General features: G+C 42.9%; 1 protein-coding gene across 1 annotated transcript in view; it reads left to right on the top strand.

Annotated features, from left to right (window-relative positions):
- Positions 1 to 580: 580 nt before the first annotated feature.
- ARHGEF15 (Rho guanine nucleotide exchange factor 15) overlaps positions 581 to 10,533 on the top strand; it is a 592,319-nt gene continuing 582,366 nt past the window's right edge. The window contains exon 1 of the mRNA XM_069646189.1: positions 581 to 641. The gene's annotated coding sequence lies outside the window, so the exon portion shown is untranslated. The remainder of the gene's footprint in view (positions 642 to 10,533) is intronic.

Genomic DNA, 10,533 nt, shown 5'->3' with positions numbered 1-10,533 from the left:
ATGTGGTAAGTATGTGTTTCTTGGCTACCCTTCCAATTATATCTCATATGTAAAGCAAACAACACCAATTCTTAGGAGTGGAGCAGGCTACACATAAATAGGGGGTAACAGAGTATTGGTTTGGATACAGAAACATCCACACAGAGGAATATGAAAATATACTTTAAATCACGTAAAATATATTGTATTACATTTTGGTTCAGGAAGTCTCAAGTTGTAGAGGTTAAAGACTTTCCCCTGTCAGCTCGTGCCAAGATGGGATGCTGTGGAGGTAGCATATGCCATGCTCAACTTGTGTGCCAATGCCAGTTCCATGGCCTCGTCAGGAGGGGATGGGAACCCTTCTCAGCTGGGGGTGGGAGGCATGCCAGGAAGTAATCCAGAGCCAGTCCTTCCCCTTAGGAGGAAGGTGGCAGTTGAGAGGACCCCACTTCCAGTCCCCCCACCCTTCTGCCAGCATGTTTTTGTGCAGTACAGGCTTGTCTCACTCCATATGGCTCAAACAAAATGCTCACCAGAATCTGTCTATTTCTACTAGGAACAACATATCAGGCTTGGGCAACACCGAGTACCAGCCATGAAAGAACCAGCATCCAGCGCCACACATCATGCACCCAAGGCAGCCAGAGACTGAACCCCAGGTAAGTGGGGGCAGCCCTCCGCGGCTCATGCAGCCTGGCACTCAGCGGCCGATGTGGAGAGCAAGCGAGCGATGAGAGATCCCATGAGAGGGAAGGTGCATGTATACAGTGGGAAGACAGGCCGTGCTGTACCTTAGACCTGGACTAAGGCCTCATAACACAAACATGGACACTGCGCTAGCCAAGCCTCCATTGCTATCCCACAGCGGGCCCCAATGCGAGAAAAGGGTGCAAGGCTAAGCCCATTATTTAACATGTTAGGTGAATGTAACCCCTCCCAGGGGTAGAAGATAGGGTCTGATTGGCCAGGGGAAGTTGTGAGGGGTCAGAAATGTGAGGGCAACAACTTTAAGAATGTTTTTCAAAAGATGCCAGTTTATTAACTCAGAAGAGATCTCTGTCCGTCACACTTATACATACAGTAACTTAATGAGTTAATGCATGGCAGTTAAAATTCAACAACTATGTAACAGTTAAGTTTACAATATGATAACAGTCTCTGCTCATGATCTGGGTGAATTTCCCTTCCCCAGATTCAAACAAGATTCTTTTCCACAGTTCCAAAAAGAAATAAGAAAGTCCTGGATTGTAACCAAGTTCTAACACAGTTCTTTGTGACTCCAACCTGACAACAAAAAGTTCCAATATTCCAGTGGTTGAACAAAAAAAGGTCTTCCTCTTGTAATAGTAAGTCTCAAAGTAATCTTCTTCACATAAACAAAGAATACTTCCTTAGGCCGCCAGTATTAACATAAATTGTCTTTGTCAGGATGCTTTTTGTAACGACTTAGTATTTCTGAAGTTATTGAACACTTCTGCAGCAGTTTTATGCAGTTCTTGCTTCAGCAATTAAAGTTTGTCCAGATAATTTGCCAACACCACTTCACAGCACTTTATCAACTTCTACCTGGTTTACTTCCATGCCAGGATACTCCTTCAATCAAACCTTATTTAATACCATGCCAGGCCTACTACTTCCAAGTTCGCTGTTCGGGTACACTCCCCTACCCGAACTATAATTTACAAACAACAAGTGCCTCTGTGGTTAAGACCAGCTTACAATAACTTTGTAGTGTTAATTAATTTACAACATCAGGTTTAAAACAATTGTTCAGGGAAGGCAAGATTCTCATTGGTGCTCTTTAGTACTCTCTTGTACTTTCCAGAACCTCTGCAAGTTATGCTCCGCTTCTTCTGAACAACCTTTTTCAGAAGGGCTGCCTTCTTGCCACTCTTGATTCCCCACCTCATTATTACCAAACACAGACAAGGCTATGCTTTTCTTCTGCTTCTTCCTTGGCTTTGGCAATGTGGGTTTATACCAGATTTTGTTAGGTGCTTCCTCAAATATGAGCAATAAGCGTTTACAACCTGTGGATCTTTCAATAGTCCCCTCCTGACTTTGTCAATATCTGTTGGTTTTAGATTGCCTTGCTTTTACTTTCTTTTGGCTTGGGTAATAGTTGTTTAGATTAGGTTCTAAGAGTATTTCCCTGTCTTGTTGCTGTGTCCTAAATAATCTCACATGCATAAAGGGGAAGTTCGCTCAGAAATGTTATTGTCCCAATTGATCGGGCATGTCTTTTTAAGCATACTGTAATCGATCTTAAAAAAATGTTGTATGCACCTTATCTTAGTTTCCCTCACATTTACACATGCGAAAACAACGGGTTGGGCACCGCCATCTTGTGCTAATCTTATCTGTTGATACATCGCCCTAAATTCAAGTGCCTTCGCAGCAAGAATATAGATTGCCCGTCCCTCAATCTGACATCACTTGTCCAAAAGATATGCTCCATCTATTTTCATGACGTTCGCGGCCAGTGTAGACAAACGTACCCTGTTATCACCCATGCCATAACGTTAGCTAAAGCAGAACCAGGAAGATAAACACACACATCCTCTCACAGCGCAAAACTATTCTATCTTTTCACAAATAGGAGAAGAAAACACAAAACGCTTAAAATAGAAGATTATGTCCACAAAGATATTTATATATTTATCCAATAGAAGTTATAGCTTGCAAACATCGCATGCTTCGAATGTTTTATATACATTCCTCATTAAAAGCCGATTGCGGTCAGCGATCAATTAATCCCTGTCTTTCATTTCTTCTCGCTACCTTTTGTGCTTCGGTTACATCCCCAATATTTTTTTCTCAAATGCACATGGTGTTCTATTAGTCAGAAGACAAGGAGTCGTTTCACTTTCAAATGTAACACCGCCACATCATCTCCTTTTCACACCATAAACGCTGACAGGTTGCTCCTTATTGCTACGACCGCTAAAGGACATATTGGTCCCTGGCGATAGTCCAACTTAATGTTAATCACAGAAGCGCCGTTGATCATTATCATCCAATGTTGATTAAATAATCCACCAGATGGGAGCTGGAAACTATGGCATGCTCAGAACGGTACAATATAACTATGTAAATGACAGAATAAAAGAATATATTTCAGTAGCTGTTTTATAATCAAATATACAAATTGACAAGGGTGGTCCTGGGAGTCTCTCTGCCAGACATTAGTCCTGGTTATGAGAGTCTTACCCAGAGTCTTTAGCTCACTATCTTTCACAGAGAAGAAATATCCCAAACATATCAGTCTTTGTCCTGCCCTGGGGCAGTCCAGCACCGAAATGCTAGGCAATTCTCCTCTGAACAAGAGTACCAACAGCATCCCCAGACACGTGTTTCGGTCTGGTTGGACCTCATCAGTAGGGAGGAGCTGTGCCTCTCTAAGAATAGTGAGCAAGGGGTCCACATCTGGATTCCCCTAGTAACTTAGGGTGAGACCCAAAGTTACTTAAATATGCAAATTGACAAGGGGGGGTCCTGGGAGTCTCTCTGCCAGACATTAGTCCTGGTTACGAGAGACTTACCCAGAGTCTTTAGCTCACTATCTTTCACAGAGAAGAAATATCCTAAACATATCAGTCTTTGTCCTGCCCTGGGGCAGTCCAGCACCGAAATGCTAGGCAATTCTCCTCTGAACAAGAGTACCAACAGCATCCCCAGACACGTGTTTCGTTCTGGTTGGAGCTCATCAGTAGGGAGGAGCTGTGCCTCTCTAAGAATAGTGAGCAAGGGGTCCACGTCTGGATTCCCCTAGTAACTTAGGGTGAGACCCAAAGTTACTTAAATATGCAAATTGACAAGGGGGGTCCTGGGAGTCTCTCTTTATCAAATATAAACATTAAAATATGCTAGCTAACAAGTTATGTTATAATTCAGTACCGGACAAAAATGAATGAGCAACACCCACACCACACGGAATGAACTCAGAGATGTCAAGGCGGGTGAGTAGGCCACAGCACGACGTGCAGGCAAGTACATGGAAGTAGTCAGACGGCCGAATGGGAGGGAGACCTAGGTGCACCCGTTTTCCATAGTGGCCCCTACCGAAAATAAGGACAGAGATAGGAACGTCTTAGGTTGAACCACAGACAGAGGGCATTATAATTAAAGTGGAAAGAGTAGCGAGCTAACAGATAACCATCCGGGGCCCATGGAGCCCAAGGGCACAGGGAAAAGGTTCTGCCCCCGTCTTAACGGTGCCCAGTGATGTAATGATGGCTGCACATCGGTATTTGCTACAGGACAAAGTGGTGTAGACCTCATTAGCCTGAACACAGGTTGTGGGTGCAGGTATTGGAGTAGTCATCACCAGGATATAGGCCACCTAACAACCCACAACTCTGCATAGAATATATGATTGTGAAAGGCACAACAAATCGCAAGTGCAACACTTGGGCGGTTATAGCGCGTGGCATAAATATTCTTCAGCATAACATACGATATGCATTCTTTACGTCTAGAAGTACATTCGTCTGTCACATACTTAGTCATCAAGCACACAGCACATATGCGATTTCAATCTCCCAAATATTATGTAAAGTTACGCTTACATAATTTCAGGGTGTTCAATTCTCTCGATGTCAAGCAGAACAACTGCTCTGAACAACAGATCCCAGAAATAGATACTGAAGTTTTGTATGCGCACTTTCAATATAGTCAATGTTATCAATTCTTTGCGGCTATTTGACACATTGGGCCTCATTACGAGGTTGGAGGTAGCCATTGCGCTATTAGTGCCATGGGTGCCTCCAAAATCGTTCAGACTCCGGTCTGGTGGATGGAGCAATTACCGGTTCATTCCGAGGTCGGCGGGACCGGTAATTCCTCATTCGCCAGAGCCATTCCCCATTCCCATTTGAGCCCCCATAGGGCTCAATGGGAAGGAGGAAGGCAGCAATAACGGTACCGCAAATTGCGGTACCGTTATTGACCCCGGCATCCCTTTGCGGGTCCCGTCCTTAACGCCTGGTAAAACCAGGCGTTAAGGAAGGACCCGCAAAGGGAACTCGTAGTAGGGCGGTAAGGGATTACCGGCACCGGTGCCCTTACTGGTGCCGGTAATCCCTTACTGCCCACCTCATAATGAGGCTCATTGAGTCCTTCGAAACGTTAGTACATTTCATTCAAGGGCAAATAACAATGCCAGCCTGTATTCAGTGATCTAAGCAAGAGAGGGGAAGGGTACATTTTGGAGGAAGAATGCCACAAAAATAGATACAGCATACACTTGTGCACCTGAAGCAGCCCCGTGTACCATCAGGCGATACTGGGTGAGATTGCATGCTCACAGTACATATGTCTCTGGTGTGTTTATTCTCATGTCAAGTAGCCACATGCACCATGAGGTGAGGCTTTAAAATACTGTGTACCCTTAGCTATTGTGTTTCTAGACTTTTGCCTTCAGTCTCGGGAGGATAGCTCAGTGGCAAAGTGCTCGCCTTGGAAGCAAGACGACACAGAGCAACACAGGTTCGACCCCGGGTACGCGCTTAGAAACCTCTGGGTATTAAACACGTTATAAATAACGAATCATATCATATAATCGAAGTGACCATCTCTGCTAGCCGGGAATTCATTGTGGTGTATTTAGTTTTTATTTTATTGAGCATTTGTAAGGCACTTTACACAATAGAATTGTGTTTCAAAGTGCCTCAATGCTTGATGGGAACAATGGAAAATAATAACAATGGCAAACAGTAATACACTGTCATTGTCCTACTAGGCCTTGTGGTATTTGCCCATGCAAGTGTATAGTGGAGAGATGCTGGTGAAGGGGGCAAGTGCAGAGGGGTGGATCAAGTGCTGGAGGAGGGCCGGGAGGGAAGTGCTAAGGGGTGCTGAGGAGGAAAACCTCAGGTTTAGTGCTAGTACAGACGGATATCAAGGGTGGTATGTGAGCCATCAAATAAAGGACCGCAGGGCAGTCAAATGGGGCAGAGGAGTGCTGGTATTGAATGGGAGGATGGTCATGGGATCCTGTGAGATGCATGATGTTTAGGCCAGCGGTCACAGCGACAGTGGGGTGATTAGTGGTGAAGCGAAAGAGGGATGATGCAAAAGCGAAAGGGGGCCTTGTGGATGATGAAGAGGGTCTTTAATTCGATCCTTGCAGACACCGGGAGGCAGTGTAGAGATTTGAGGGCTGGACAGATGCGGTACCTGGACATGAGGGCAAGGATAAGTCTTGCAACACTATTCTGGATTAGCTTGAGGGGGCAAAAGGAGTAAAGAGGGAGATTGAGAAAGAGGCTGTTGCTGTAGTCCAGCCTGGAGAGGACCAGAACTCCAGAGACATTGAGCTTCTGGGGGACGGTGAGAAAAGGAAGAATGCCTATGAGGAGGTGCAGCTGGAAGTGGACTTCTTGGTAGGGTCCATGATGTGTGGGGTGAGGGAGAGAGCGGAGTTGACGATGACCCTGAGTTTTTGTGCCTCACAAGATGGTTGGGGTAGAGAGCCCAAAGAGGCTGGGCACAGGGTAGGAGGAGCATAGGCCTTTGTTTGATTACAATCTGAATGTGCACATCTGGAATGCCAGCCTTTTCACCACTTTCCATGGCCCTTTCAGAAAATGTTTACTCTAGGAGGAACGCACCTCCACATCGTACAGATAAAAAAAACTTTTATTGGTCATAATTATTCCCTCCGCATTTTCATATTCACGGACGATATTCCACACGGTTACCTATGCTTGCATGATTGGAAATATGCATCAAAGTTTAAAACAATATATGTTTGTACAATAATAGTGAAGTGCACGGAGTGTCTTTAGCTCAGTTGTTCGTGGGTGGTCCTCATAGATACAATTACCATCAAGTGTACAACCACAACAACTTCTCTTGTATCGCGTAACAAGAATGGTAAATAAATGTGATCTACCATGTACATGTGAACCAAACCAGGGCAATGGCGGGTGGTGAGTTGCAAGCAAATAGTCAAGGAGCTGAGCAGGCTAATGCAGTTTGGCTAATAAGTGCAAACATTAGTGCTCCTACGACTTCTGCCTGGTAAGATTCCTTGATTAATATCAACCACACAACTAATGGTTATCGTTCCGTCGATCCTTGTTTGAATTGTATGTATTGTAATACATTTTTTGTGATGCATGGTATGCGCCTATACAACTAATGGTCTTTCATGGCGGGGCGGTTTTGGACAAGGGATAACGATAACAATAGCGGTCCTACCTACTAGTTTATTTTAAATTATGATAGTGGAAGTGCATTAGTAATAAGTGTGAGGAAGAGGTGTCGGTGTGAGGGCCGGTTGGCTAAATGCTGAGTGCTAGTGTGGTAAGGGAAGTGCAGGGTAAAGAGGAGAGTGTGCAGGTGAAGAGGGTGTCAGGGTGGAGCAGGGTGTGAGACGGCAACAGTTGCTAGGCGACTGCTAAGGGGAGGCCATGAGCACAAGTGCCAGGAATTGCATGGATTGCAGGGGGTCAGGGTCCTCCAGAGGGGCCCATTCTGATAGACAAGAGCATTTCCCATCTGATGCTACTGTTAATGGGCGACAAAGAAAAACAGGAGGAGAGGACAGAGACCATGTGGCTAGTCCATATGTCCAGAGAGGGAGTGACAACCTACCTGGAAGCAGCATTGACGTTGGAGTCAGTGATGTGCAGGCCGGGCTGCGATTATTCTGTATTTACGATAAATTCAAACAATGTCAATATTACATCTCGCTTCTGTTGTATTGTAAATATTCAAAGACGTGAACGCATTATTTACAGAGGATTTTTGAATGGTCGTAATGAACATGTTACACCGACTTTAAAAAAAGATTTAGAGAATGAAAAAGCATATGTCTCAGAAATTTCAATCCCCAAAAAAATGTCCATGATTTTGGAATAAAGGCACATACTTCAAATAATCACATTGTCATTTTAGGGTTTTATAATATATACATTGCCAAAAATAAATGAATAGAAATACATTATGGAACATTAACATTGCAGGTTTTATACCATTACATTATTTCTTTAATTGATAGATTGTCCAAGCATTGGGTAACATATTGAAACTTGCTTGTGAAAAATGTGTGAAGATACCTACAAGTCATTTAAATCTGGAAGTCAACCTCTCGACAGGTTCAAGTTTTGGAGGACAAACCTCTTTTGCAATGTTGTTTGCCCCTGCCTTGGCCCTGGATACAAACTCTGGAGCCAATCCATGCTTATGCATGGCCAGCACAGTCAATGTCAGATCTTTCACAAATTCAAAATCTGTTTCCTGGAATATTAGCTTAGCCACCCACTATATGCTTCATTTTGTAAACGCCATGTGGTGACAAACCATCCCAAATGTTCCTGCAGTTCTCAATTGTTCCCTCCCAATGTTCTTGTTGTGCGTAACTACAGCCAGTCTTGTTCTGATCTCCATAACGTTTATTCCAAAATGCAACCTTTTTGGCCTGTACTTTAAGCACATATTATGGCACACCTCTAAATCTTCAGTGTGGCAGAATTCGGTGAGTCCCTTCAGGTCTCTTGAAAGCACTTTGTTGTGCACAATTTTCTCCAGTGATGCGTTAGGAGGGGAACTTGACACCAACCACTTCTTCTTACGCTCCTTAGTCAAAGGTCCATGTCCACATTTGTGGAAATGTTTGTTTTTCTCCAAAAGTGTATGTTGGAACAATGGTGCATCAATGAACACCACTTTTAAAGTAGAATTTCTACAGATCCATTGAAAGTTTTTGAGCTCCACCAAAGATGTTTGCTGATAGACTGAGACTACTTTAAAAGGTTTTCTGAACCCTTTTTTTACCGGCAACTGTAATTATTTTAGAAATTAATTTTGCAACGTGCCATACATCAAATTGATGCTGTATGTGAGGGAACTGATCTTGCATGGCCTTTCCTATCCCAACGTGCCTGTCAGTGACTAACAGGTCTATTTGCATTCCCCTGGTTTCCAGAAGTTAGATTGATTTAACGAAACCATGTTTTCCATGGCAACAGACGATGTACATTCAAACAACTGCACGATGACTGAACTCGTTATTTTTTTTACTTTTCATGTCTTGAAAGTGGTAAGTGCAGTATTTAGCAGAAAATCATGGACTGTCACACTGCCCATCGCCAGCAAGCATGACCGCTTTGTCAGTGAGTTTACTGTCGATTGATATCTGTTCGTGCTTCCAGGCCTGGCTAATAGCGGGGAAATAGTGGGTAATAGCAAGGAACTCAAGTCCCACAAATTGACAGAAACTTGACATTTTACTTAACATTGATCCACTGAACAGCAAAGCAGTTGAACAAAGTACATTTCGAGAAGGCACTTTTCCAAGCATAGGTTGTGCTGACCATGAAAATGTTTTATGTTGGTGGACACAGCTGGCCTTGATTTTAAGGTTGGTGTCTTTGACTACACGAGTAACCAATGGCTCCCCAACTATCCTCCTATGTAATTTATGATCACATTTAATCATTTGTATAATCTCTAGCAGGCAAGAGTTGAATACAATGTATGTTTGATCCTTTAAAAGCCAATTGTCCTGCAGTACTGTGGTTTGCAATTCTATGGTGTTGGATAACTTCCCCAAAGTAGGAATACTGAAGTCGAGATCATGGCCATATTCGCCAATGAATTGCGAAGATGCTTCAGTTATTTTGGGCTGTCATATTTCCGCATGAATTGGAGAAACAGGATAATTTAATATTTCATTGGCGGACATTTTCTAGAGGGTGTAGATTGTGTCATCGGGTCCGCAAACATTTCCAATATATCTTCTGTGTCTTCAATTTCATCTAGGCACCATTTTGCAATGTAGCAATGATCCGTGGTTACTTTCCATGGGTCACTGGTGACCTTCTATTCATATTCCAGCCACTGAACATCTGCATCACAACTCTGAATCTTGACTGGACCATGCTTTACTTTAAAAAGTAACATCATTAGTTTCTGTTGTTGTCTGAGTCTGTATGCTCCTCTTCCTCCTGGGCTTCTAACAGATTGAAATAGAAAAATGCTCAATTTATAGCACACATACAGAAGATACAATTTAATAACTAAAAACACAATATCAGCAAAATATCTGCTTAAAAACTTCACCTAAACAAACTGGTTTGTTCTTTACCCTTGTTCTGTTTACTTTCTTTGAAACAGTGGACTTCGATGTGCGGACCACAAGACCAAGGTGAAAAAAAGCAGTTTTACAATGTATAAATCCAGCACATTTCTTTTCCACTCAAAGAAACATATGTACATATCTACAAATAGAACCTCCTTTACGCAACCATTGGAACATATTAAAAATGCCAATGCCAATCAGATGTGATGATAAATGATATTTCATATTACGTTATGTATACCTCTGTTCTATGTGTCTCTTGTATTTCGACAGCCTCAGTTGTGCATTCCTTGGACAAAATATTAATTTAAAAAAGGGTTAATTGTCAAGCACATTTAATTGTACAATCTTTGATCTCACAGCGTACTTCTCACAAAGTTGTTTTAATTCATTGTCAACATGAAATTATAAGGTTAGACGTTGTAAAACAATTTTAAAATTCTTAGCAAGATCATGTAGTTGAT

This window comes from Ambystoma mexicanum, chromosome 1p, assembly GCF_040938575.1.
Source record: "Ambystoma mexicanum isolate Mex_15411 chromosome 1p, UKY_AmexF1_1, whole genome shotgun sequence".
Taxonomy (NCBI): Eukaryota; Metazoa; Chordata; class Amphibia; order Caudata; family Ambystomatidae; genus Ambystoma; species Ambystoma mexicanum.
This window is presented reverse-complemented; position numbering and strand designations above follow the sequence as displayed.